The sequence below is a fragment of the Acinonyx jubatus genome, chromosome A2 (genome assembly GCF_027475565.1).
Source record: "Acinonyx jubatus isolate Ajub_Pintada_27869175 chromosome A2, VMU_Ajub_asm_v1.0, whole genome shotgun sequence".
Lineage (NCBI taxonomy): Eukaryota > Metazoa > Chordata > Mammalia > Carnivora > Felidae > Acinonyx > Acinonyx jubatus.
The window spans coordinates 116,945,420-116,951,419 of NC_069383.1; the positions used below are offsets into that span (position 1 = coordinate 116,945,420).

General features: G+C 39.8%; 1 long non-coding RNA gene across 1 annotated transcript in view; it reads left to right on the plus strand.

Moving 5' to 3' along the window:
- LOC113594637 (uncharacterized) overlaps positions 1-4,578 on the plus strand; it is a 337,503-nt gene extending 332,925 nt beyond the window's left edge. Inside the window, exon 7 of the long non-coding RNA XR_008297018.1 lies at positions 2,592-4,578. This is a non-coding gene — a long non-coding RNA (uncharacterized LOC113594637). The remainder of the gene's footprint in view (positions 1-2,591) is intronic.
- The last annotated feature ends 1,422 nt before the right edge of the window (positions 4,579-6,000 follow it).

Below are 6,000 nucleotides of genomic sequence, written 5' to 3' on the forward strand. Positions count from 1 at the left end.
CAATTGATCCAGATGGAACTAGACAGAGTAGCATACAGGAGACTGAGAAAAAAAAGAACGAAAATGTTCAGGTATGGAGTCAAAGACAAATCCTGGGTCCAGACCATGGTTTGGCTATATCACAAGGGTTTGAGGCAAGAGACCATCTGGCTTTTGGCAGCTGATTGCCTAGTGGAGAGGTGGGACAAGAATGAAAGAAGAAACAAAATAGCATGTAGAGTTTAAAGGAAGAGGCAGTGCAGTGACACAGTTGGGCTGGACTATGGTTCTGCCACTTCCCTCACTTATGACCTGGGACAGTTCTAACTTCTTGTGTACAGAAACAGATAAGAACATCTGACCCATTTCACTGCTGTGAAAATTAAGTGAAGTCATCTGCAGGAGTCTCAGTAAGTGGCCTGCCCAGATGATAGAAGTACATTAAGCAGAAGGTTTCACGTCATTTCCAGACCAGGGAGCTCATGAACTATGTATTTGTAGAGTAATTTTGTTTTGCTAAGCCTCAGCTTCTAAATCTTTAAAATGGCTATAATAATGTCTATTACCTGAAATTTAAGGGAGAAGGGTCCATTGAGATAAGAACTATGAAAATGCTTTGTGAACTGAGAATTGCTGTTTCAATATACTATTAAGGTCAGTGCAGCCCAGGAGGAAATCTTTTCTTCTTAGCTGCTGTCCTCGAAATACAGAAAGTAATCATCCAGTTCTGGGTTAGCTCCTGAGCTACACGGGGCTATATATACAGAGGAGGATCAAGAGGGTTCAGCTAGAAGGTGACAAACAACTTTGATCAGGAGGAAGTGGTGATATAGTATCAACATGACCACAAGGACTCACTTTTGTGCGTTGGGTGCAGTTCCTGCAAAGTACCTGGAAGTGATTAACAGCATGGGCTCTGGAGTCAGAACTTGGTGGGGAGACTTGGGCCAGTGGTAAGATATGGCTGTTGTCAGAAATACAAAATATGTAACTGTTACCCTCTTTGCCTGCCCACACCTATGATAGGTTATCCACCCCTACTCTTAGTCATGTGACTCTTCAGTGCTTCCCAGCAGTGTAGACAGATTCTACATCCTTTTTCCATTGAGTTGGTTTTATTCAGTGACTCATTTTGGACAGTGGCAGGTTTGGAGATATGACATGAACATAGCCTCATGCACTGCTGACATGTCATGAGGAGGTCTTGCCCCAGATAGCTACTGCAACTTCAGCATGGGTCATAAATGACCCACATGGAACAGATCTGAACCCAACTTACTGCCTGAACCAGAGTCAACTCAGCCCTCCAGCTGATTCTTTGAGTAAGAAATAAATGATTGTTGTTGGAAGCCTTTGAGATTTTGGGGTCATTTCTTATACAGGATTGTTGTAGCAATAAGTGACTTAATACAACAAGTTCCTTAACTTTAATTATCCTCAGTTTTGTTTTTACAAAATTAAGTTAATTATGCCTAATTGTAATCATTCACTCAGACAGTTATCAAGAATAAATGGGGTGCTACATGTAAAATACTTAGCACAGTACTCAATGCCAAGCAAGAAAATAGTAAACAAAAGTTAATACTTTGAAGATGGAGAGTAGGTTAGGAAGAAATTCTTTAAAAATGTACACCTTGCTGAGTCTCAGTTTCCTCGTCTGAGAAATTGTATATAAAAATACTTACTCCACCTCTCTTTAAAGGATAGTGTTAGGATACACTGGTGGTGGATGTGAAAGTAGCTTGCTGTCTGTGAAGAGCTCCCCAGGACTTAGGAGTTATTATTCTTCCTAATACAGAGAATCCTTTTACCATAATATTATTTACCATCACCCCTAGAGTTACAGCTATGTAGGAGAGTGGGATGAAAGGCATCAGTGAATGAGAGCATGGACTAATAAACTGTCCCCTCATTACAGTTAGTGTCCATGAGAATATCTCTCTTCACTTAACATACTGCTCTCTACATCCACAGCATTGGTACCTTTGCTGGGTACTCTCAGACATCTGACAACATAGCACATGTATATTCCAATTTGACTGCAGAAGGAAACTGCACGTCTTGGAAAAAGCTGCAGGATTTTGCAAAGATGAAGGGATGATGAATTTCTCTAATCACATGCAAAATAATTGACAAATGAGGATCTGACAGAGTTAGGCCAGTTAATAATTGAAGAAGAGAAAAATCGACAAGGAGGATGACACGATAGGCTTCAAAGGAGAATAATTTGATGATTTGAATATCAAAGGATGCAGGGAAGCCTTTGGGAAAATTGATGAACTCTCAGTGTTTTTTTTGCAAGCATGGTTCCCTTTACATTGGAGGGTATCATGGGCATGCAGTTACGTAATTTCTTTGGAAAATGATCTCAAATATTCTTTGTTAATTTTAATAGTTGTCAAATAATTGCAGTATAATTTATATTTTTATTAAATGTAAAATTAACTCCCTTTAATACATTTTAGTTTTATTTTATCAGGATAAAGTCTTAAACTTTGTTGCCCTCATTTTCCAGGAAATATTAGTTCCTATTTTTAGTGGTCTATTCTGCCATTATTTTTTATTTGTGCAATTACGATTTTGTCTACCTATTATTTTCTTCTCCCTTTTAGGTTCAGGGAACCTTTGGAACCACTCCTTATCTGGAGATTTTGGAAACTGAAGCTTCCAGTGGGCCAGTGAAAGCAAGAAAATAACGGCACAAGGTCCAGAATCCAGAAGACCGCCCTGGACACTTAGGGGTGAGTTATTTTATGTGACCAGCCAAATGAACTTTTAAAATTCTGGGAAGGTAAGGCAGAGCTGTAAAAACCTATCACAGACTCACTCTCTTTTCATAACTGCTGTGTGACTTCATCTAGGAGACATCACTGTGAGCCTTTCCTCCTCTCTAAAGGGGGAATGGTAATATTTACTCTGAAGGAGATTTATGAGGACTGAATGAGATTATAGATAATAAAGTATGTTGGACAATGTTTTCACAGTAGACACTCAAAGAACTTCACTGTGACTTTGTGAATACAAAAGAACTTCACTGTGATTTTGTGATTTTGTGATTTTGTGATACAGCCATGGTGGCTTGTATACCACTAGGATAATTCCCTTGCTTCTTCATCTCTGACATCCTATGTCTTGAGCATTTGTGTGTACACTCTAGAATTTTCCTCTAGATTTTCTTTGTCTCCTGTGCTTGGCCCCACAAAATGTACGTTTTGGAGGACAGCATCTTATATCTGTATTTCATTCTTCTATTGGCAGTGTGGAGGAAGAGCCGCTTTAAAATCCCATTGAGCTCACTAAAGGGATAGCAGGAAGGAGGAACGAGGGTCTGGGGGTGCCTGCTGGCACTAGACATAGAAAGAAACTTTGCCTTCTCTACGATTTGTGTTAGCATCCTCTACGTTGGCTTCTTTTCAGCCTTTTACACAAATACTATACCAAATAACACCAGCGTGTCCAGAATAATTTCCAGAACTAGAATCAACTCAGTTATGTTAATTTTGTCATATGTGGAACTAACATGACAATAACTCTGTGAGCTAATTATTTTGTAGATAAGGAAAAAAAAAGGTTGATAATTCAGTTTGAGGAACTTATGTGAGGTCACACCTATGGCCAGAGTTGGAGGTGAGATTTAAATCCTGCAGGTGACTTCCAAATCCCTTCCTTACATGTAACCACAAAGCTCTACTGCTCAGGGCCAAATGAGGGTACCACAGGAAGCACCTTGAGATTTTTATCCCTAGTAGACTATATATGATCATATTTATCAAAAAAAAACCCAAAAACCCTTGCATTCCTAATATACGTTTTCACTTTTTGGTTATTTCCCAAGAGAAATGAGGTAGAAAGATTTCCATTTTATTAATGAGTTTATGTGATTTATCCAAGGTCACCTATTTAGCTATCAGTGGAGCCAGGACTGTAACCGAATACCCTGACACTTTTGACTGTACTTTATATTTCTCAGTTCTCTTTTTCAAAGCACTTTTCCGAGTCTCAGGATCTTTGTGTTGTGTTTCTGTGGCTTCCAGCTGGGAGATGGTATACCTTCAGAGCAGATAGATGGAAAGGAGGAACCCTGTCCTATGGAGCTGCATCTCCTCTCCACTCCAGAGAGCCCCATCCATCAGTTTGTCACTGCAGAGACCCAGCCGATGCATGCCCAGGAAGGCAAAGGATATATAAATATAATGGAAATCAGTCAGGGGCCAATTTTCCCCACTGAAAAGGGAATTGCATTTCTCAGGCATGTGGGCAAAGAGAGGTTGATTAAACATAAAGCATTTCCACAAAGGGGTAGCATAAAGGAGAACTCAATCCCCGCATGTTTTGAGAATTCTCCCACACTAAACCCAATTGAGTGCCATCTGTGCTTCTGATAATTTCATCTGACTGCCTATCTTGTTATGGGGTTGCTGATTTGAGCAACTTGAAGGCATTTACATGACCCGTGTTGCATGATCTGATCTGTCACAAGATTCTGAAGTTTCCAGAACAGGATGTAAATTGTGAAGTCATCCAAGAAGTAGCAGAGTGGTTCATCCTGTACTTGGTAATGTCACTGGATTTTGACAGAGTTCAGTAGTTTCTTTTAAACATAGCACCATTGGGGGGGCACCTGGGTGGCTCAGGTTAAGCGTCTGACTTCAGCTCAGGTCATGATCTCATGGTTTGTGAGTTCGAGCCCCGCGTTGGGCTCTGTGCTGACAGCTCGGAGCCTGGAGCCTGCTTCTGATTCTGTGTCTCCTTCTCTCTTTGCCCCTTCCCCATTTGTGCTCTGTCTCTCTCTCTCTCCATCTATCAAAAATAAATAAATGTAAAAAAAATTTTAAACATAGCACCTTGAGTACTGAATGCTGCTTTACCTCATTAACAGAGTAGTTTTTGTGATTGACAAACAGAGGGTAGAGGGAAATCAATAAATTAGTACTTGATGTTCAGGTAGATGGAAATCAATAAATTAGTACTTGACGTTCATATAACTGACTTATTCACCACTCAACACATGGGAAATCTAGAGGGTGAACACAGTGAGAGACAATTGAAAGTCATTCTGTAAAAAAGGCAAACAAGGCTAGAGAGTTAATTGTCTGGCCAAGGGTTATATGGAACACAGGGTGGCAGTGTTATGATTTGAATGCAGTCCTTCAGTTCCCAAATTCGGCATTCTTTTTATCATCGTATCATGCTACCTCTCATTCTTCTCATACTTATTCTCATATTTATTTTTATCACTACTATCTTATGATTCTTTTTATATTTGTTTTTATCACATGCTCCTTTTGTACCGGCATTTTTTGATTGCTTTTATGTTTTTACCTTAAATGTCACCATTGCAATTATTTTTCCAAGTCTCTCTGGACCCTATTACCCAACACTTTCCAGTATAGTGCTAAATATATGACCATGCCACACAGGTGTATTTGTATTGATGGATTTGTTGGTTAAGTGGTCCCTTTATTACTATTATCCCTATTTGGCTCTCTGAAATTACCACGCACATTTATTCAGCTAATAATTTAATAAACAATAGTTGAGTGCCTATGAGATTAATCATGTGTCTTCTTTTTTTTAATTCTTTTTTTAATGTTTATTCATTTTTGAGAGACAGAGCATGAGTGTGGGAGGGGCAGACAGAGGAGGAGACACAGAATGGGAAGAAAGCTCCAGGCTCTGAGCTATCAGCACAGAGCCCGATGCGGGGCTCAAACTCTCGGACCATGAGACCATGACCTGAGCTGAAGTCGGACACTTAACCTACTGAGCCACCCAGGTGCCCCTTATCTTACATCTTCTGATAAAGCACAGAGAGTAGAGAAAATAACTCACGGCCCAGGGCCGAAAGTGTAAGTTTAGGTGAAAGAAAAGCATACACAACAACTAGAAAAGCATACACAACAAATGTGTCCATTGCTTTTGCTCCATTCCCAAGTTTCTGGATCTCCAAAGACCAGAGAGCCACAAATGAAAACAAATGAAATTTATATTTTGACCTTATGTTAGTCAGCGTTTTCCATA